This window comes from Artemia franciscana, chromosome 2, assembly GCF_032884065.1.
Source record: "Artemia franciscana chromosome 2, ASM3288406v1, whole genome shotgun sequence".
Taxonomy (NCBI): domain Eukaryota; kingdom Metazoa; phylum Arthropoda; class Branchiopoda; order Anostraca; family Artemiidae; genus Artemia; species Artemia franciscana.
The window spans coordinates 19724422-19748524 of NC_088864.1; the positions used below are offsets into that span (position 1 = coordinate 19724422).

General features: G+C 35.8%; 1 protein-coding gene across 3 annotated transcripts in view; it reads left to right on the forward strand.

Annotated features, from left to right (window-relative positions):
- Nucleotides 1–6127: 6127 nt before the first annotated feature.
- The window catches only part of LOC136038376 (muscle LIM protein Mlp84B-like), a 61503-nt gene continuing 43527 nt past the window's right edge, over nt 6128–24103 (forward strand). For 2 of the 3 annotated variants that reach the window (XM_065721457.1, XM_065721447.1), the window contains exon 1: nt 14551–14705. The gene's annotated coding sequence lies outside the window, so the exon portion shown is untranslated. Of the gene's footprint in view, nt 6147–14550; nt 14706–24103 lie in introns of those variants that run through there. The other variant, XM_065721451.1, reaches the window with a different exon arrangement.

Consider the following 24103-nt stretch of genomic DNA (forward strand, 5'->3'; position numbering starts at 1 on the left):
TGGGGATCTCAACCCCCCCCTCCCAGGGTGTTAGGACAAGGACTGCAAGTTACGCTATTCGTTCATTGTTTACATTTAGTATATGTTATTGAGAAAAGGTATGCATGTTTCACTTCTTCTTTCCCAAAATACGAAGGGATTAAGATGAGTTATTCAAGGAATGTTTAGGGGAGTGTTGAACTAAATCATATTATGTTATGTGTAAATGGGTTGTCGAAAGGGTGTAACTCCAGAATGACTGAGGATATTAATTTGGAATTTTCAGGAAATGATAAGGGAGATGATCAATTGACCAAAAAGTAAATACTTGCACGCTACTACTGCTACAACTACTACCGTCTAATTAAAAGGTACTATGTGTATATAGATACCTTATACGGGCGTATCAGCAATATTTTTGGAACGGCTTATCATATCAAGAGGAAATTTTTGGGGCATCATGAGTGGGATGTTCAATTGACCAAAAGGCAAAATGTACCTGCTACTACTCCTATTAATAATGCTGCTACTGCTTTTACTACTAATAATTATATACACTACTACTACCACTATTACTGTTATATTACTACCATTACTACTAGTACCACAACTACGTGTATGCAGGTGAAAATTTGACAGAATATTGAGGAGGAATTTGAACTAAAACATGCTATGTGCATGTAGATTGTCAAAAGGGCGTATATCAAGAATTTATTTGGGTATTAAGTTGAAACTTTCAGCGAATACTTAAAGCGGTAGATCAATTGACAAAAAGGTAATATATGCATGTCACTACTAACACTAATACCACTGCTACTTTTACTTATCCTACTATTGCTACTAAACTGCTCCAACTACTTCAATTGCAACAACTTGTAAAGCTTAGCGTATTAAGGTGAAAAGGGCATCAAAAGCGCACATCAACAATGTTTTTGGAACGGCTTAACGTGTCAAGGTGAATCTTCCGGTGCATCGTGAAAGCGATGTTCAACTGATCAAAAGGCAATAATAACGAACCAACAAAAGACACTATGTGTATAGAGATTGTCAAAATAGTGAATCTTAAGAATTGATTTGTGTATTAAGTTGGAACTCTCAGAGAATATTTAAAGGGGAAGTCAATTGACCAAAAGGCAATATGTGCACACTAATGCTACTGCTACTGCAACATTTACTAGTTCTACTGCTACTATTACTATTGCTCCAACTACTACTTCTATCGCAACTACTTGCAAGGTTAAGAGCATTGAGATGAAAATTTCAAGAAGTATATGAATATACAGGTTATCAAAACAGCAAATCGACAATATCATAGCAATGGCCAATTGTATTAAGGTGATTAGTTATACTACTGCTTTGGCTACTATGACAACTATACCTAAAGGTATGAAGTGGAAATTTTCAGAGAATATTTCTGAAAATTTCCGTTGTATGGCTGACAACTTGCCATCCGTATTCTGGTTGTCAAAAGGGCATATCAGCAATATCTTAGGAACAGGTGTGTAAAGTTAGAACTTACAACGCTTGTTGTGGGGGATGTTGGACTAACCAAAAGGCAATATTTGCATTATAATACTGCTGATTCTTCTCCTACAACAACAACTACTATTATTACTGCTACTACTGCTAGTGCTACTAAAGCTAAGACTACTACTAATAGCTCTACTCCTACTGCTACTACGATAACTAATGGGGCTACTACTATTAATAATAAACCTAAGAGTATTAAGGCGAAAATTATGGGCAATATTGTTGTTGTATTGAAATAAATTGAAGCACACTATGTCCACGTAGGTTGTCAAGAGGACTTATCAGCAATGCTTCAGGACTGGTTGATGGTATTAAGTTAAAATTTCATCGTGTGTTAAAAGGGATGTTGAAAAAAAAGGTTGCAATGTGCTTACTGCTACTAACTAATGTTACTAATGGTAATATCAAGCAAAGGGTATTAAGGTGAAGTTTTGAAGAAATATTTAGGTGGATGATGAACTAAATCAAAACGAACTATGGTCATGTAGATTGTCATTAGGGTGACACAGCAATATGACAATTACGGCTTACGTTATTAAGGTAGACATTTCAGGGTAAGTTTTGACAGATTTTGAACTAGCCAGAAGACACTATGAGTATACTTTTCATACTGCTTCTACGGTTCAGTTAAATTTTGATAAAAGGTTTACATGCAAGTTTTAAAAGAGCATATAAGCAATATCATAGGCAGCGCTTTTCCATCATAGCAAACAACATCATTGATATTTTAAAGGAGCTAATTTGATTGGAAATTTAAAGTTCTAGAACCCTTTTAAAGAGTCGAAAGTGATTGGAGGCCAATCAGTCCTCCTCTTTAGCTCATAATTTTCCAAACACTTCCAATCAAAATTAAAGATAGCTATTTTGTTCAGCATAGCTGAACGGTCTTGTAACTTTATCTCTAGAGCTATTGCGTAGGTCGACCCCCCACAGTTATGCAATTTGCCCATTATGTTTGAAAAACTAAACGTTGCGTTAAGATTGAATCAAAAAGCACTGTGTGTATGCTGATTGCCAATAAGACATCTCAGCAGTATCCCAAGAACAACTGAGGATTCTATGTTAAAACTCTCGGGCTACTTCTATTACCACTTCTGCTCTTAAAATTTAACTAAATCGAAAGAGTGCAAGAGTATCCAAGCTGTCAAAGAGCTTAGATAGATTTTTTTGCGAAAAGTATAAAGTTTAATTTTTCAGGTCAACTAGAGGAGGTATAATACTAAATTAAACACTACTATTTGTGTCCAGGTTTTAAAAAGGGTTTATGTTATTAAAAATTGTTGAAAAAGTTTTTCAAGGGAAAGTAAAGAAATCCATTAAATCAAAAATGAGCAAAAATAAAATCAAATAATCTACCAAGCATAAAATTATCACAAATCTTCATCGATAAATAAATGAAACCCAAAACGAACAGCAATTACAATAAATAACCCAGTAAAACTCAAAACGAGCAGAAACTAAGATGGGTAGGGCTCAAAACCCCTATGCCTTCCCAAGGCCAGAACATAATTTGATCTTTACTGAAAAAAAAACTTAAATGTTTTCACTTTTATAACTTTAATAAATCAAATATTATTGTTATTTTGAGGAATAAGTATCAGCATATGTATATTAAACTGATAATGTACATTCGTTTTTATTTTTTTCATTAAAGTGCAAATTATGTTCTGCCCTTGGGAAGGCATAGGGGTTTTGAGCCCTACTCGTGTTAGTTTCTGCTCGTTTTGATTTTTACTGGGTTATATATTGTAATTTCTGTTCGTTTTGGGTTTCATTTATTTATCGATGCAGATTTGTGGTAATTTGATTTTTGATTATTTGATTTTATTTTCGCTCATTTTTGGTTTAATGAAGTTGTTTACTTTTATTTGAAAAACTTATTTTGTGGAAAGTGTTTTTCTAATTAATTTTTGAAAAAAGCGGAAACGAACTAGATGAAAATTATACAGAGTGGTCGAAGATGGTTGAGTCCTGTTTTGCCAACACTTTATGGTTATATTTACTTTTATTACCAACAATTTTTCGGTAACCATCTGGAATTTAAGCTTAGCGTCAGAAACCGTACGCAAACAAAATTACCGTCAATAATTCCTAGTCTTGGTTCCCTACTTCCTGATAGACTCAGCTAAAGCTATTGAAAAACGTTTATGACTAAGTAGCAACCAAAATGAAACCTTAATGTTAAAAGAAGGAACTCAAATTTATCAACGTTTGGGGGATGTCCAATAGAAGTAAGATGAGCCATAAAAAGAGGTAGAGAAAGAAGAAGTGAGACTTAGAGGTAATAAAGTCCAATAGAGGTAGGAAGAGGTAGAGAAAGAAGAGGTAAGAAATCAACAGAATCAGAAATTTTTGTCCATGTGGGACTGATTAGGAGGATATCATCCACGTAAGCTAGGTGTTAGATATCAGTATTTCCCAAAAAGACACACATAATTTGCAAGTGGAATGATAACCTTGCCCCTCCTCCTCTTTGTCTCACGCCCAGCCTCATGCGAATTAGAGTACGTGAAAAGAGCATCTTCGCTTTAAGCCGGAGAAAATAGTTATCATAAACAATGCTTGAGAATATGAATAATTGAAGACTTATTGCCGTTGGAGGCCAAAGAACAAGCTTGAGTGAATAGTGAGAGAGCAAGAAATCAGTTTCGTTCGAAGGGTTTGGATTATCAGCACGACCACGGAGTTTTTCTTCTCTTTTAGTCCAAGCTTTCAAAAGAGCTAATGGAATTTATCTATCTGCTCTTGGGTTTGTTATCCCCCCCCCCCATGCTCAGCTTTTCCCCAAAATTAAAATTTCAGATCGAATTTTTCTTCACGCTTCAATATAGAAACAACAACATAGAACGGTTGTCTTGATTCGAGGAGACACTAAATTCTTTAGAAGCCTAGCCAAGCATGTTTCCGAGAAAGAAGTGCTAGAATAAGCCTTGGATACAGCTGTTAAAATTCAGAGAAGCTAGGGAGCGTTCCTTAAATAAAATCTGAAAAGCAGTTGCTTTCTAAGCTTTGTTGGAATGTGAACGAAGCAATTGAGAAACAGTTTCCTTTGAGCAGTGAAGAGTTAAAAAAAGTGGTATGGGGGGGGGCTTACAGTGACCTTGAGCTATGAAAAATATTAGTGGTGAAGCTGAAAATAGCTAATTTGAAAGCGAAATAGCGAGTTTGTCAGATTATAAATTTGTTGCATATATTGTTTTTCACGACTTTTTTCAACTTTTTGTTCTAAAATAGTACAACAAATATCTTCAGGTGTGGGCTGTTAGTGCTTAAACAACGGAAAAGTCTGGGGGAATTTTGTGTCAACAGACCGAATTTTTGGAGTTCACGATTATATCGACAAAATTTTGAGTAGTGAATGTTTTGAAGTAGCATCTAGCTTTTGCCTAGTGACGGCTTCAAAAAAGCTTTAAGTGCGCCGTACATCCGTATTGTCGACATCAATCCTGGAGTTTAATCTTGCTTGTCTTGAATATTGACAGAGTCAGCTCAAAATACTCTCGGAAATTGATCAAATTTTGTAAGAGTATTCAAGGCACATGTGTGTAAATTGCTGAATTGATGGCAATTCCATGACTAGTGCAGTGGCCCCTGCCCTATTAATGGGCCTTATTATATATAAAGTAGGGCCCCTTTACTGGAATATGCAGTAATAAAGTATTATCTGAACCATTGGAAGTTTAAAGAAAGTAGAAGGTTGATGTGTAGGTTGTGTGAAATGAAAATTAAATTAAATCGTTTGGCATTTGTCCATTGTATGAAATGTTATTATGTGGATGTTTCTTCTTAGGTGGCATTAAAAAGAGGGATTGTAATTTTTCCAGAGGAGTTCTGCCAATAATTAAATCAATTAATGGCTACCATAAGAACAAATGCAAGGAAAGAAAAAAAATTGCAGCTAGAAGATTTGCAAAAGATTCAAAACAATCTAAGAAATATGAAAAATATATAGGAAAAGTAGAAATAGAGACACAAATGATTAAGATACATATGGCTGAATGTTACGAATTGTCAAATAATTGGCGAATTGTCAAGCAATGTCAAATAATTGCTAAGGTTAGTGATGTATTTTTTGCTCAAAAAAATGTCTGTGTGTATGTAATTTAACCCACTAATGTTCCTGGTGAAGTTGTAAGTTGATTAGTTAAAATGGCCCGTAGTATGTATAAACCTTTGTGAAAATAATGTGAATATATGAATCAAACTTGGAGTTTAATCCCCGCTGCAGGTAATTCTTGCAGTTTGTCTCTGAGGTCATGATGCCCACGCAGACATAAGCAAATAAAGCCATAAATCTACAAAAAAAATTGTGTTGGTAATAGTGAAAAAAGAGATATAGTCTGATTTGGTCACGCCTGTTTCAGACGAGAGGATTTTGTTGCCAAGAAAGTGTTCAAGATCACTCTCGTTAATTGCCGGAAAAGAATATGTGGGTGGTCCGAGTAAAGCGGTAGTCACCCATATTAGAACTCGTCGAGTCGTTAGAATTTCGACTCCAGCGTGATTGAAGATGTAACGCCGAATGGTTACTTGCCATCACGTCAAGAGTGCAGGATTGCAGGGAGAGCAGCAGTGCTTCGCCAACTGGTTGCAGCTAGAGAAAACCGAATTTAGCTTGCGTCCTGCTGGAAGTACTAGTAAGTAAATAACAAGAGGAAGTTACGCCAAGGTTATCTTAAGTTAAAAGAATTCGAATGTTAACAATGGAGGTGTTATTTTGGAAAATATGTAGTTATTCTAATTTGCATTTAGATTATTCACCATGGGGTGAAAGAAATGGAAGGGACTGGAGTCATCTGTATATGGTCAATGCTGACGTAAACCGACTCCTAGGGATAATAGATTATCCCTATTCACAATGTGTTGGCCGCATGAGCCCAGCATAACTGTGCACTTTCCACCTTCTCTTTACTCTGTTCAAATTTTTACTCTCTACTCCCCCATAAGATTCTCCCTTTTTAATGTTTTTTGTAGCCTTTTCCCGTCTCAATCAAGTATGTTTTCTTTAGGGTTAGCCCAGCTAGATTATCAAATGGCCCAGTTTTTAGCAGCCTGAAGAAAAGTAAATCAACCAATAAAAATAATTTGTCAATTGAACCCTTTTTATTGTGCTTCATTTGTTGATATGCTTTCGGCTTTGTCAGTAAAACGCCAAACGAAAATGAGGCTTAACCAGAGGCGAGAAGTATCATAAAAATATAAATTATTGAATTTTTTCTCTGGCCTTAATATCTTGCATCTGTGAAACGTGTCTTAACTATGTTTTGCTACTGCTTCTTTGCTCGCGAAAAAAAAGAAATACTTAAAAAATACCGGGATATAAATGGAATACCTGTTTCAGTTTGTTTGTTGCTGTTTTTTTTTTCTTTCTTTCTTTCTTTTTCAGAGAAACAGACACAGAGAAAAGAGTGTGGTCGAAAATAGATGGTTCGCTTTTGTTTTCTGTCGTATTTTAAAAAAAATAGAAAACAATCGTTTTAAAGAACAACTAGTGAAATTGAGAGCACAGAGCCATTAGCATAATGGCTAGACCCGAAATCAACTTTCACACCTTCTGCAGCGAAAAGGGGTCTTTCCTATTCTAACTCATTTTTTTAGAAAAATTTATATGTAACAACTTTATTTCTTAGAAAAACAAGTAGATCTAGATACAAATAATTCCTTCTTCTAAGCAAAATCAGACATATAATCACAAACCACCCAATAACGTGAAGATGATTTCTAATACTCCGATTTGTCTTGGAATCTTTTAAGAGGAATAGTTTTTAAGTGAGACCAAATACAAAGCAAATCATCGCTTTACCTCTCCGAACATCATGATTGGGCCGAAGCAGCGTTTTTCAAGCTAATAACTACCGTTTTTTCAGCACAGGTATATTTGGACAGTATTTGAAATTCGAATGGTTTCAAGACTCGCTCATTTTGACGGTTTTAGTTACAATTTATTTCAATTTCAGATTTTGACAATATGACTGAATATTTGTATAAATACTTTCTACTGACGTTTAAGCTCATCTAATCTCTATTGACATAGCTATTGATGACTCGGCGTACAAAAAAAAAAATAAAATAATAATAATAATAATTCTGGGTTTCCAGTCCTCGAAAGGTAATGCATTTTTTGTCCCCTTGACCCATCTTTGGTCTATTCATATCGGAAAGAGCCATTTTCAAAGACTTTTCTTTTGGTAGTTTCAAAAATTTATGAAGTTTTTGGGGCAGTATCTTTCGCCAGTGTTGCCACTTTGAACCCTGAGAATATTTAAAGCAAAACTAATTAGCTAAATTTGACAACACTTTTCATTCGCAAAAATCAGATATTACCAAGTTTTTTTTTATTCCGTAGGGCAACTACACCGTCAAATAAAAGTTGCATAAAAGACACCAGACAGCTAAATTAAGCTGCCTGGTGTCATATCTTTTAGCATATTTTTTCTGATTTTTGCCGACACCCCTTTTCACATCTGATGCCCACTTCTACCAAAAACTGTAACTTCATCTGGCGGTCTTTTTCTTTGAAAAATTAAATTCCCGATTTTTTAAAGATATATATGATTGTGTAAATTCCCCCTTCAAATTAAATTTTCATCTTCCTTGGTACTTAAATGGATTACATTTTACAGTTTGTTAAGATTAGTTTGAAATACATATCGATTGAGCCAACATACACGACTCCTTCCCCTGAAGACTCGGCATTTTACAGTTTTTCCAGTAATGTCGTGCATTTTCATTGTATTTTACTTTTTGGTGTTTTTGAATTCGCCCCTCCCCTTAAGCCATTTCGCTGAATAAGTACCGGCAGATGATACCAAACCTCTGAAAATACACTTAAATCACGGAACACAAATTGTTAAGTTACGAAACAAAATCGTGTGTCTGTTGTCACCTAGTTGTAGAAAATAAGTTTATTTTGCAATACCACTTAGAACCCATTCGATGAGAATGTTTTTCCAAATTTATGAACACGATTGCTATCCTCACAAAAACTAGATTGGATTTAGTAGCTCTTGGGTCTTAAATATAGATTATTTGTCCTCGAGACTCGATGACTCTGACACAAAAATATGTATCTTGACACGTAGAGTAGAGGAGAAAACAAGGTGAATCATCCACGGCTCTCTTGTATTTTTAACATGTAGAATGCTGAAAGAATGTACCGATGATTAACGGTTCCATAAATAATCGTAAACCTAAAAACAGAGAGAGTTTGGAATACTAACATGTGTGACAATTTTGCTCTCTGAAAAAAAAAGTTATCGACTAAATGTCAGGGTTATAGCATTAGCTGCACTCTCGTAAAGAGCGAAACAAGGCCCAGGTAGTCGAAATTTAAAATAATGGTTTTTTAAAGAAACTGTCTGCTTATAAATATTTCTCATATAAGACTATTTTGGAAAAGATGATTTTCCTTCGAATTCAACCAAACCGTAGTTTGTTGTTACAAAAAGATATTTTGACAGTTTAAAAGAACGGCTTGACACCCAGTGGGGCAAGTTAAAAAAATAGGGGGAGCCAAAATATGCTTTTCGAAATCTATTGGGAACATTTTGTTATTTCTTTTCAATGGAAATACCACAAAAGGTGCTCAGTGTCTAGGAGGGGGAATCCTCCCAATTGGCATCGCTTCTGACACCACTCGAAAATAATATATATTTCACGCAATATATATATATATATATATATATATATATATATATATATATATATATATATATATATATATATATATATGTATATATATATATATATATATATATATATATATATATATATATATATATATATATATAGATAATCTTGAACCTGCTTAGATATCTTGCAGTAAATCTTTTGATTCTAAGGATTGAAATATCTTTACTGAAACGACAAAAGGTACTCTTTTACCTCCTTTTCTAACATTTACCATATCGGTTCCGTCACCAGTGGTTCATTAGAATTTTTTAGGGACACTGCGACAAATAAAAAGTAGAAAGCCAGTAGCATTAATTCACCAAGGCGTAAGAAGGAGGGACGGGGTCAATTTTTTTTTTAATCTAGTGAGGGCTATCGAATTTTTTCAATGAAAATACAAAAAAAAACTGATTTTTAGTGAATACATCCCAAAAAATGTATTTTCAAAATCATGGGAGGAGGACCCCCCCCCAATTGACGCCCTTGAGTACGAAGGGAGAAATTGGGCTAATAAATAAAATATAGAGACAATATCACCTTCATTAATGTTTCGTTTACACTTTTACCTAAATTAGAATATTGTTGTGGTGTTGATGGACGAATGGGCATAATAAAACATTGATCGAGACTTTATGTTTCTGAGGGAACATTGGAATTTTCAACCTAAAAGCTTATATTCTTTCGAGGAAGCTGGAGGTGAAAAAATTGAAATTGAACTAGTTCCAGGATGCTAAAAGCAGGATCCTGTATGATATTTTTAAGCTTTTACAAGGTCAATCCGTCCTCGAAGGAGTTTTACCGTGGTGGGTGGAGTCACCAAGCTCCCCGCCCAAAGCTTACGCCTATGATGAAGCTCAGTCTTTTACCTGCTGAAATTAGATATATAAACACGAATTTCCTAATCAAACAGTTCGTGGAAACGAACTGTAGTAAGGAGCGACCCGGCTCAATAGTAACCGAAATTCTAAAAAACGGAATTTTGATACCAATAGTTACAGCAAAAGAATTGAATTTTAATGCTGATTTAAATATATAAGTTTCATTAAGTTTAGTTTGACCCATCAAGAAAATTTGCCTTGTTTTAGAAAATAGGGACCACCCCCTAAAAGTCATAGAATCTTAACGAAAATCACACCATCAGATTCAGCGTAACTGACAACCCTACTGTAGAAGTTTCAAGCTCATATCTACAAAATGTGGAATTTTGTATTTTTTGCCAGAGACTAATCACGGATGCTTTTTTTTTTTTTTTTTTAGGGGTGTTCGTTTCGACCCAGTGGTCCTAGAATGTCAAGAGAGGGCTCATTCTAAAGGAAATTAAAAGTTCTAGTGCCCTTTTTAAGTGACCAAAAAGTTCGGAGGGAACCTAGGCCCCCTCCCACGCTAATTTTATTTCCCGAAGTCACCAGATCAAAATTTTGAGATAGCCATTTTGTTCAGCATAGTCGAAAAACCCAATAACTATGTCTTTGGGGACGACTTAATCCCCTACAGTCCCCGGGGGAGGGGCTGCAAGTTAAAAACTTTGACCATTGTTTAGATATAGTAATGGCTATTGCGAAGTGTACAGCCGTTTTCAGGGGGGATTTTTCGCGTTGGAGTGGGGGTGGATAGGGGGAGGGGGTTACGTGGGAAGATCTTTCCATGGAGGAATTTATCATAATAATTTATAATATTAAAAAAAATAATGAGAAAATAGAAAAAAACAAGAGCTAAGAGCTCATATGGCACTTGTGACGAGGTCGGAAGAGCCGAGAGCTCATATGGTACGAGGTCGGAAGAGCCAAGAGCTCATTTGGACGAGGTCGGAAGAGCCGAGAGCTCATATGGTACGAGGTCGGAAGAGCCAAGAGCCAAGAGCTCATTTGGCACTTGTGAGAAGGTCAGAACCTAAAGTTAAACTTTATAGCACAAGATCCTTCTAAATATCAAATTTCATTAAGATCTGGTCACCCTTTCGTAAGTTACAAATACCTCAATTTTCAAAATTACCTCCCCCCTCCCAATTCCACCAAAGAGAGCAGATCCGGTCCAGTTATGTCAGTCACGTATCTTAGACAGGTTTCTATTCTTCCCATCCAGTTTCATCCTGATCTCACCGCTTTAAGTATTTTCTAAGATTTCCGGTCCCCCCAACTGCCCCCCCCCCAATTACGTTTGATCCGGTTGAGATTTAAAATAAGATATCAGAGTTACGAGGTCCTTCTAAATATGAAGTTTCATGAAGATCCGATCACTCCTTCGTAAGTTAAAAATACTTTATTTTTCTTATTTTTCAGAATTACCCCCCCCCCCCCCCCGCAATTGGGCGGATCCGTTCCAATTATGTAAATTACGTATGCAAGACTTTTGCTTATTTTTCCAACCAAGTTTCATCCCAATCCCTCCAATCTAAGCGTTTCCCATCATTTTAGGTCTCCCCACCCCAAACTTCCCCCAATGTCACCAGATCCGGTCAGGATTTAAAATAAGAGCTTTGAGCCACGATATCCTTCTAAAAATCAAATTTCATGGAGATCCAATCACCCGTTCGTAAGTTAAAAATACCTCATTTTTTCTAATTTTTCAGAATTAACCCCCCCCCAACTACCCAAAAGAGAGCGGATCCGTTCCGTTTATGTCAATCATATATCTAGGACTTGTGTTTATTTTTCCCACCATGTTTCATCCCGATCCCTCCACTCTAAGTGTTTTCCAAGTTTTAGGTTCCCCCTCCCAACTCCCCGCCCCCATCACAAGATCTGGTCGGGATTTAAAATAAGAGCTCTAAGACACGATATCCTTCTAAACATCAAATTTCATTGAGATCCGATCACCCGTTCGCAAGTTGAAAATACCTCATTTTTCTAATTTTTAAGACTTACTCCCCCCCCCAACTACCCCAAAGAGAACAAATAAGTTCCGATTATGTCAATCATGTATCTAGGACTTGCGCTTATTTTTCCCATCAAGTTTCATCCCGATCCCTCTACTCTAAGTGTTTTCCAAGATTTTAGGTTTCCCCCCTCCAACTCCCCCCAATGTCATCAGACCCAGTCGGGATTTAAAATAAGAGCTCTGAGACACAATATCATTCCAAACATCAAATTTCATTAAGATCCAATCACCCGCTCATAAATTAAAAATACTTCATTTTTTCTATTTTTCCGAATTAACCGCCCCCTACTCCCCCCCCAGATGGTCAAATCGGGAAAACGACTATTTCTAATTTAATCTGGTCCGGTCCCTGATACGCTTGCCAAATTTCATCGTCCTAGCTTACCTGGAAGTGCCTAAAGTAGCAAAACCGGGACTTTAGGTTTTCCCCCTCCGACTCCCCCCAATGTCATCAGATCCGGTCGGGATTTAAAATAAGAGCTCTAAGACACAATATCATTCCTAACATGAAATTTCATTAAGATCCAAATACCCGCTGATAAGTTAAAAATACTTCATTTTTTCTATTTTTTGCGAATTAACCGGGCCCCCACTCCCCCCCAGATGGTCAAATCGGGAAAACGACTATTTCTGATTTAATCTGGTGCGGTCCCTGATACGCTTGCCAAATTTCATCGTCCTAGCTTACCTGGAAGTGCCTAAAGTAGCAAAACCGGGACAGACAGACCGACAGACCGACAGACAGACAGACCGACAGAATTGGCGACTGCTATATGTCACTTGGTTAATACCAAGTGCCATAAAAAGTTTTTTCAACTGGAAGTAAGGAGCAGCATTACAACTTCAAACGGACATAATGTATCACGTATTTAAGGAGTTTCGTCTCCTGCACAATACCTTGATCTTTGCGCTAAAGTATTTTTAGTAATTTCAAATATTTATTCTACGGCCTTTGTGATTCAGCAGGGGTCATTCTTAAAGAATTGGGACGAAACTCAAGCTTTAGTATAAAGAGCGAGGTATTCACGAGGGGGTGAACCCCCTCATATACGTAATAAAAATATACAAATATAGAAGTTCTTTACGTTAATTAATTCGTAAGTTACGTATATTTATTACTTTATTATTAATAAAAACGTTCGTAAAAAACTAAAAAGTTCTAGTTGTATTTTTAAGTAACCAAAAATTGGAGGGAAACTAGGCCTCCTCTCCCACCCCTTTATTTCAAAATCATCCGATCAAAACTATGAGAAAGCTATTTAGCCAAAAGAAATTAATATGCAAATTTCATTTTAAATATTCATATGTTGTGAGCTGAAATCAAAACATGTATTAATTCAAAACGTTCAGAAATTAAATTTTAAAAAAACAAGTTTTTTTTAACTGCAAGTTTGGAGCGATATTAAAAATTAAAACGAACAGAAATTATTCCACATATGAAAAGGTTGTCCCCTCCTCAACGCCCCGCTCTTTACGCTAAAGTTTTTTTTTATTGTTTTACAAAGTAGAGTTGTGACAAAGAGTCAAACTTTAGCGTAAAGAGGGGGGCGTTGAGGAGGGGACAACCCCTTTCATGCACGGAATGATTTCTGTTCGTTTTAGGTTTTGATGTCGCTCCTTACTTGCAGCGAAAATAAGCTCTTTTTTTTAATTTAATATGTTCTAAAAAGTAGGGTCTGGGCCCTCTATCCGAAAATGCAAGTTTTTATGAATTTGGATGTTGACTGATGAATTTAGTCAGGGGCCACCCAAAAAATAATCGCGGTCCTTATTTAGAATATGACATAGAAGTCTAATTTGTTCGGTAAATAGGAAATTAATTACTAGTAAATCCAAAACATCATTTCCGTTTTTATTGTTGAAGAGAACCCAATTTCTGCTCGTGAATTAGCGACTGTAGAACTAATAAATTTTGCAAGACTTAAAAATGCATCTCTATTCTTGACAAATTCTAATTACATTTTTGTCTTGATAAATAATTTTTCGTGGGATAGGGGGGTCACAACGCTGTTGTCCCTGCCTAAATTTTGTCACTCTTTGGTCGTTTCACATCAGTACCCCCATCGGAAACTTGTTTTATTTCTACTATACGCAAATCTTGATTTCAGTGGCACTATTTGGGAAACGGAGGTAGTGTAAGCGTTCTTTGAGGTAACCAAATAGGAAACTTCTCTTAAATGGTTTACAGTTGAGGTTTTCTATAGTATTATCCCCCCCTAGGAATTTCTTAGTAAAAAAGAATATAATTATGTCTGCCTAATTTTATTTGACTATTGTTTACTGTTGCAAAAAAGTGCTGTAACAGGAGCAAAGACAACGAAAGTAGCCAAAGGGCCCTAATAACTACTCAGGTTACAGACTTAAGTGCCCACGTTTCCAAGTGAAAAACTAATTTTCCCTTAATTTGTAGTACCCAAAGGTTGTATGTAATGTGGCGACACGACAATGACCTCAAACTCTTAAAATATCTACTTGGAAGTACATACGGTTGGATTCTGATTGGCCAGTAGCATGCGTAGGAGTTTCCCCGTTCTTTCTAATAAGACTAGTTGCTTTCTTTAATTTTCAATTTGTTAGTCAGATACTAGTGAGCTTAGTAACTGAAAAGTAGTTTGGATACTACTCTCTTCGAAATAATTTTTTTGAACGTAAGAGCAACATTTTTTTATTTAGTCCTTGAATGCTGTTTTGTAATATATGCGCCCTTCTAAGGAAATCTCAGGTCACTATCGTTAACGTTTGTTCTGGAAATTCTTTCAATTTTTATCTTACAAAGGGCTAGAATTTACGTGCAGCCCATAAATTGTTCAGAGCCAGGGGGCACCTTTAATTCAAAGTTATTCTATTCAGCTTTCGAATTCAATGATCAGGGCCCGAACTCACTTCGAGTTTCATTGTTACACCAATAGTTTCAACTTTCATTTCCGTTCAATGCTATTTCTCAATATAGTAATTGCTTCCTATCCCCAATCCCCTTAATTCCTCGATATAGCCCTTGACTATATACAAAACTGATTGTTTTTTTGCTTTGAATTATCTTCTGTGTACTTACTTCGTATGAACAGTTGGTTCATAACGCTAAATAATACCAATCAAATATATCAAGGTAACAAACTATGAGTTAGGAGCGACCCAGCTCAATAGTAACCGAAACTGTAAAACATGGACTTTTGATACCAATAGATATATCAAAATAATTGCCTTTTTATGCTGATTTCAAATTTATAAGTTTCATTATGTTTACTCTTAGCCATCAAAGGTTACGAGCCTAATAAAAATTTCCCGATTTACCGAAAAAGGCGGAAACGCCCTCTAAAAGTCCAGTGATCTTATTAAAAATCACACCATCAAATTAAGTGTATTAGAGAACCCTAATGCATAGGTTTAAGCTTCTATCTGCAAAAATATGGAATTTTTTATTTTTTGCCAGAAGGAAAATCACGGATGCGTGTTTATTTGTTTGTTTTTTTCCCCAGGAGTGATTTATTGACCCAGTGATTTATTGACCCAGTATTGGGAGAGGCTCATTCGAACATAAATTAAAAGTTCTAGTGTCCTTTTAAAGTGGCCAAAAAAGTTGGAAAGCAACTAGGGCCCCTCCCCTATCCATTTTTCCCTAAATCGTCCGATCAAAATTTTGATATATCCATTTTGTTCATCATAGTTGAAAGGCCCAATAACTATGGCCTTGGGTTTAACATCACCCCCACAGCCCCAGGGGAAAGGTCTTTAAGTTATACAATTTGCCCATTGTTTGCGCATAGTATATATTATTTGGATGTATGCATACATTTTCAGGTAGGGGGGGGGGTAAATTTTCCGCTGGGGATTTTTCCAAGGGTGAATTTTCCATGAAGACAGACGTTTTCAGGGTATGAACTTGTCAGGGGAAATTATACACTGGGAGAATTTGCCAGAATTCTTATACAAAATTCTTTTATATGTCTTGCTTTCTCTTTTCCGTCTCAATTTTGTACGGAGTGGTTAAGAGTAATTGTCCGGTGCAAATTTTCACCGGGATTGAATTGTCTAGAGGATATTTTCGCGGGGAGGGGGCTTCTCCGTTGAGCTGGGCCATATTTCCTTACATTATTTAGAAACGATCAGAAATTATATAAGAAAAGAAACTTTTTTCAACTGAAAGCAATGAACAACATTAAAACTTAAAATAAATAGAAATTATTACGCATATAAAGGGTGTTGCCCCTTCCTCAACTCCTCGCTCTTTACGCTAAAGTTTAAATTTTGTCCCAATTCTTTAACAATGACTCATGAAACACAAGGCCGTTTAATTAGAACAATAAGACGCCTTTTTAAAAGTATTAAAAAACGTTTTTTGAATTTTGTTCCAACTCTTTAAGAAGGACTACTGAAACACAATGACCGTTCAATTAGAACAATATGACGTTTTTTTAAAAGTACTAGACAAAATTTGTGTAAACAGCGAGATGTCAAAGAGGGGGCTACCCCTCTTTCAGTTAAAAAACTTGTTTTTTTTATTAAATTAACAAAAAATTAGCTTTTGCAAATAGCCTCGGTTACTTTCATCCATAAGGGGATGAATTAGATTTGGAACGAGTGTCGGGGGGTGAATCGAATAGTATGTCCATCTTTCAGCTAGCGAAGTAATTCAAGCTTCGACGAATTTACCATCAAATCCTTTGCCACAAAAACCTTAAAAAAGCTTCATATCACTTAAGCTTAAACCGTGTAAAACTATTAAAACATCAGATTTGGCCTTAAATTTGGGATATTGTAATTTTAATTTGAAATTGCTCTTGAAGTTGGTAAATTCTCTATAGCGATGCTAGAAGAAAATTTCGAGCTTCTATTCAGCGCTAGTTCAAGCTTTTTCACTTGCCAATTTAAGTCAAACGAGGTTGAATTCACTAGGGACTGAGTTAAATGGGAATTGGATTGCATGGGATTTGATTTTTAATGGGGGTTGAGTTATATGAGGGTTGAAAAGTATGGGGGCTCAGTTTCATGAGGGTTGAGTTAGACGAGTATTGAGTTGAATGGGGGGTTGATTTAAACGTAGATTGAAATAAATTGATTTGAATGGGGGTTGTGTTGAACAAAGGTTGAATTAAATAGGTGGGTATGAGCGGTGTTGAGTTACATGGGCAGCGTTATAAGAGTGTATTAATTCAGTTGCATTACAGTCACTGGAGGATCAAGGTGTGCCGTGCCACTTGTGTTAAAAAACCTTTTATGGTAATTTTTTTTTTTTACTTCCAAAATGGGAATAATTATAATTTCGGGATTATCTTAGAATTTTTATTTCACGTTTCACTTTTTGGGGTAGAATAAAAAAAAAATATATATATAATCCGACTAAAAATGTTGTTGACATTTAAATACTTTCACTTCTAAAATATTATTTCTGCTTTCCCGAAAAAAATCGTGTTTAGTTCTACCACGATTCAAAAACTTGTCTGATGCGAAAGTAAGGGGAAAGGTATATTTTTAAAATCCTAATTATTTAAATAATATGGTTTATGCGAAATTTTAACTCTGGTCTGTTGAAACACAAGATAATAAACAATAATACATGTAAAACTGCCATTTTAAACATATGTGTGCAGTCATAAACAAAAATAAAATCACAAGATTTAATCCATTGAAATATACATAAAAAATTTTTTATAAATTTTCTGTTTTTAGAAAATTTGTTGTCTAGAAAAGAAGTTGACTAAATCAGCTTATTTTTCAGCGCAAAGTAAAAACTGCACACACACACACACACACACTCATACGCACACACATACCTACACACACACACACGCGCACCCAAATATATATATATATATATATATATATATATATATATATATATATATATATATATATATATATATATATATATATATATATATATATATATGTATAGACTTTATTTTATACGAATAGATTTGTGAAACAGCGGACTTCGTCGGTAAATTCAGTAAAAAGACAGTATTCCTTGGATTTCCTTGTATGTGTCTAATTGGTCGGGCCATCAGCCCTCACCAATCACGTGCACAGGCCTTCGGTACTTCGCAAATACAGCCTGTCACCACCTCTCTTTACATGCTATGTAGTCAATTTGGGCTTTCGGTCCACGCAAGCTTTTTTCGATAACTTTGCATTTCTAGTTTATTTATTTTAGTTTGTTTATATCCTTAGGGTTCCTTGTTAGTGTGCATAAATTTTCATGCTAGTAGCATAATTAATTCTATTTTTTTCCTCACACACAAAGAAAATAATTGTGCACAAGGACTTGGATGTCCTTAATTTAAATAATATCATATATTGATAAATGATGCTGTCATATGACAACGTGTGTTCCACCCAACATTTACACTCTTGGCAAGGGTGTAAATACAAGCCCCCTAGATACACTCCCTTCAGGGGGAAGTTCGAGCAGCTAAATGCATGCCATGACATCAGATTATTCAATCTGGGCTCAAAGAGTCCCCCTTTCTAAAAGCTGGGGGAATCCGTTTCTATCCTCCTGAAAATATTGTACTTGAGTAACGCCAAAAAGAGCTCTTGACGAGATCACTTTGATAGCCTGATATTCTGAGCTGACAGAGCAAATTTGAAAATGCGGAAAGAACAGGCATATTTTACAAAAATAGAAAAATTTTGAGAAATTCTGAGAAATTAGGCGAGGGGAGTCTCCCTCTCTTTCTTAGGTATGTGCACTGCGTTGACTCAAAGTTTTGAAGAATATGTAAATAATTAATTATACTATCTGTGAAATTCGCCAAAAGATCACTTTTAAATGTAATTAAAAATAATTTATTTAATCTGATTGTTGATTGTCGTCTCTCCTAAGAAAGAAGAATGTGTTAAAATTTAGCTGGAATATCGATAAGGTTAGTTTCTTCTATACTTGTAGAAAAGCAAAAAAAGTCGATGCCAATATTTTGACAGTTAATAAATTTGCGGTTTATTAGAAATTAGGTGTTGAACAAGCTTATTTTTTGGAAGGGCATTTAAATTTTACATGGGAGTTAATTGGAAAAGTATATTTGGGTTCCCGAAATGTCCTCTATAAAAGAGGGGGCTGTCGCTCTTATACATCACAAGCCTAGGAGGTAAAAACAAATATAAAAAGTTATATACACCCATGATGAAAGTGATTGACCCCTGTGTTTACTTTAGTTTTCCAACTAAAGTAAAAATTATAGTGAAAACTGAAAATGAACCATATCAAACAGTTCGCGGTAACGAACTGTAAGTAAGGAGCGACCCGGCTAAATAGTAACCGAAATTGCAAAAGACAGGATTTTGACATCTTTAGATGCATCAAAAGAATTTAGATTTGAATGCTAATTTCAAGTATACGAGTTTCTTCAAGTTCAGTTTTGCCCATCAAAAGTTACAAGCCTAAGAACATTTGCGTTATTTTTGAAAAAAGGGGAAACACTCCCTGAAAATCAAAGAATCTTAATGAAAATAACGCCAGTAGACTTTTTCCCCAGGGGTGATTATATCGACCCAGTGGTCCTAGAATATCGCAAGGGGACTCATTCGAACGGAAATTAAAAGTTCTAGTGCCCTTTTCAAGTGATCAAAAAAATAGGAGGGCAACTAGGCCCCCTCTCACGCTCATTATTTCCCAATCAAAATTTTGAGATAGCCATTTTGTTCATCATAGTTGAAAAATGTAATAACTATGTCTTTGAGGATGACTTGATCTCCCACAATTCCTGGGGGATGGGCTGCAAGCTGTGAACTTTGCCCATTGTTTACATATAGTATTGGCTATTAGTAAGTATACAGACGTTTTCAGGGGGGATTTTTTCTGGTGAGGTATCGGGGGGGAGAAGGTTACGTGGGAGGATCTTTCAATGGAGGAATTTTTTCGCGGGGTAAGGGAATTTTCCATGAAGGGGGTGCCAAATTTCTCAGCAATATTCAAAAGACGATCATAAATTACATAAAAACAATTTTTGTCTACTGAAGGTAAAGAGCAATATTAAAACTTAAAACGAACAGAACATATTACTTACATGAGGGGGTTTGCCTCTCCTCAATAGATTGCTCTTACGTTAAACTTTTTTTCAACTTTTAAAAGGGATTATGATTCTAATTAAACAGCGTTTGTGATTCAGGAGTCATTCTTAAGTAACTGGATCAAAAATCAAACGTAGGGTATTATAAGCTTACTATTAGTTAAGAAAAAAAGTAGAATTAATATACAAATTTCGTATTAATTATTCATGTATTGTTATCAATCTTCAAAACCTGCATTGATTCAAAGAAGCTCAGAAATTAACAAAAAACAAGTTTTATTTAACTGAAAATAAGGAGCGACATTAAAACTTAAAATGAACAGAAATTATTTCTTATATGAAAGGGGCTGTCTCCTCCTCAATGTCCGTTCCTTACACAAAGTTTGACTCTTACAACTCAACTTCTTGAAACAATAAAAAAATTTAGCCTAAAGAGTGGGGTGTTTGGGAGGGAACAGCCAATTTCATATGCGGAACATTTTCTGCTAGTTTTAAGTTTTAATGTTGCTCCTTATTTTCAGTTAAAAAAAACTTGTTTTTTGTTAAGTTTTTTTAATACACCATAAAGGCAAAGATATTTTATAGAAAACTGACCCGTTTCTGTGGATGCTTGAATTATGCTTGTTAATCGTATTTTTTACAAGATTTTTAAAAATTTTAAATCTCAACTGGGTGGGGCAAACAGGGGGCTGGGGGTCAGTTGCTCCTCCTACTCTAAACAAATTACACCCCTGCTCTTTGGCTGAAACTATGAATTCGATGCTGTAGTGGGAATGACTCTTCCTTCTTAAGTTGCCGTTATTCAAAATAACCTAGTGATCTGAAACCACGCTGGCTCAAAATTTTCCTTAATATATATTATGGTATATCATTTTCGAAAAATTAAGTCCAATCCAAAGAGCTGTATATTGTGATATATCAATAGTTTTCAAGATGGATAATGTTTGGCATCCATGGCGAATTCCAGAACTTTCCAAGTCTCGAAACACTATTTTGACAGATTCGAGTTTTCCTCCCACACGCTGGCATTAAAATTACTTTGGCAGTGATCTCTCTCCAAATTTAGATCCTATCCAACCTGATTCCAAGGAAACTGGATACCTTGGTGAATAATCATCAAATGGTTGCACGTCACAACGTAAACACTATATGGAAATTAACAGTTTTCTATGTCTGACTCATCAGTCTAAAGAATACCTGGCTTCCAAGTTATTCAGTAATAGAAAAATTGATATAAAGCTAAAACAGATTGGTTTTAAAGCTTTTATTTTACAGTCCTTTCACATGAGTGTCTCCTCTAAAAACTCTCTTTAGACTTCTATGAATCCTTATGGGCTTTAAAAGAAATAAGCCAGTCTTTTTAAGTCTTCTATTTAGACCCTATGATAATCTGCTGTGTTAGTTGTGTTGTACTGTAAAGAGTGGCACCATTATATTAGTTTATCTATAATTGGGGACTACAGCAGATGCAGGAGACTGTATTCCCAGATCCCAGTTGCCCCCTAGCTGAAATTGTCATCTTCAAAAATCTTGTCAAGACTAAGATATTAGGGTTAAATCGACTCCAACTTTGCCCCTCTCCCCCCTGACTTCTGACGAAATTACGCCACTAGCCTACAGATAAATTAAATCATAATTTTTCACGCTGAGATATTAATGTAGATGTTATAAATCCCCTCATGAATTTTTCTGTTGGCAGTGCAGAGGTCTAATTCTAATAGACCCTGCACTTTCACGACTGCTTCCGCTTTTACAGGTTTTAGACGGAAAAATTGGGGTTGTACTGTCATCAGGTGTGGGTGTTAATATGGAAGTACTCAAAAAGAGTTTCAATTCCTTAAAAGCCACCATTTGCGCTTATCGACTTCTTATAGCTTTAATAGAGTCCTAAACACGTCAATCTTTATTTCTACGAGACCAATCATCGCTTATGAAAAAACAAGGTTAAATCCTAAAAAAGGGGTATATTTTACCAATTTCCCGATTGTCTAAATCTATTGGGCACTTCCTTTGGCTTCTTCAATGAGTCGACCTTACAATATGATAAACCAAACTTCAGTATGTAAATAATTTCTAGTGTACAAATCTAATCTTAACAAAAGCTACATTTTTGGCAACATTAGAAACTAGAAACTATTTTGCTATGTATTAATCCGAATTTTTTTGCAAAGCTGTGCATTTCTAAGTTAGATTACTTTGTGGCAAGCGCCTATTATGTCGGTTATAATCGTAAGCAACATGTCAAGCTTTTGTGCTGAAATTGATGGCTATTTGTTTCGAGAGTTAGCTCTGTGTGTTTACTTTACAAGCCAGATAATCTCAAAATTTGTTACAAAATGTTTGTGTTTCTAAGATTCTATTTAAAACTTCTGGAAGTCAATGATTTTGTCCTGGTTTCAAAACTAATTTCTGAAGTCCATTTCCAATCCAAACAAACTTTCCTGTTAAAATCAAATTTTGGGAAATTAAAATCCTCTGAAAAATACTTCCAATCACAGACAGCGCTATCGCTGCCTAAGTAAAGAGCGATGTGGGCACAATGCATTATTTATTTATGTATTATGTTTTTTATTTTTTTATTTTTATTTAGACCAGGACACTTCATATTGAAGGTGCTGTCGTAGAAACCTTAAAAAGGTTCATTCGATTGGAAATTGAAAGGACTAATGCCCTTTTTAATAGCTGAAAGTGATTAGAGGGCAACTAACCCCCTCCCACGCCCGCCGCTTCCCCAAACACATCCAAGCAAAATTTCAAGATAGCCATTTCCGTCAACGTAGTTGAACAATCCGAAAATTACATATTTGAGGATGACACCCCCCCCTAAAATCCTTGGGGCAGGGGTTGTAAGTTGTGCCCTGGGGGTATATAAGGTTTTTATTGAAAGGGTGATCATATAAACTATGGAAAGGGCTCTTTGGATTGCTAATCAGAAGTTACGTCTTTGAGGATGAAAACCTCCCCCCAGAACCACAGGGCAAAGGGTGTAAGTTATACCATGGGGCATATAAGGTATATATATATATAGAAAGGGTGATCGTTTAAACTTCGGAGGGGGGTTCATTGGATTGGTAATCAGAAGTTACGTCTTTGAGGATGAAAACCTCCCCCCAGAACCACAAGGCAAAGGGTGTAAGTTATACCCTGGGGCATATAAGGTATATATATAGAAAGGGTGATCGTTTAAACTTCGGAGGGGGGTTCATTGGATTGGTAATCAGAAATTTTAGTGCCTTTTTTGGGATTTAGAGTGATCGTAGGATGGATAACCCCACACACCTCGTATTTTCGCGAAATGTATCTGATAGAAATTTTGAGATGGCCCTTTGTTGTCAAAGAAACTTCAAAAATACCTTATTCGATTGGAAATTGAAAGGGCTAGTGCCCCTATTAATAGTTGAAAGTGATTGAAGTGCAACTAACCCCTCCTCCCACGCCCACTATTTCCCAAGACACATCAAATCAAAATTTTTAGATAGCCACTTTATCCAACGTAATTGAAAAATCCAGAAACTATGTCTTTGAGGATGATAACCCCCCCTCCAGAGATTTCAGGGCAAGGGATGTAAGTTATGCCCTGGGGACATGTACGGTCTATATAGAAAGGGTGATCGTATTAACTTCGGAGGGGGCTCATTGGATTGGTAATTAGAAGTTCTAGTGCCCTTTTTAATATTCAGAGTGATCAGGGGGCGGATTCCCCCCCCACAACTCATATTTTCCCGAAATTCATGTGATAGAAATTTTGAGGTGGCCATTTGTTGTCGTAGAAACTTAGAAAAGAGTTCATTTGATTGGAAATTAAAAGGGCTAGTGCTCTTTTTAATAGTCGAAAGTCATTGGGGGGCAACTAACCCCCCTTCCAAACCCACCATTTCACCAAACACTTCCAATCAAAATTTTAAGATAGCCATCTTGTTCAACGAAATTAAAAAGTCCAGAAATTATGACTTTGAGGATGACATCCCCCCCTAGAGCCCTAAGGGCAAGGGTTGTAAGTCATGCCCCGGGGGCTCATAAGGTTTATATAGAAAGGGTGA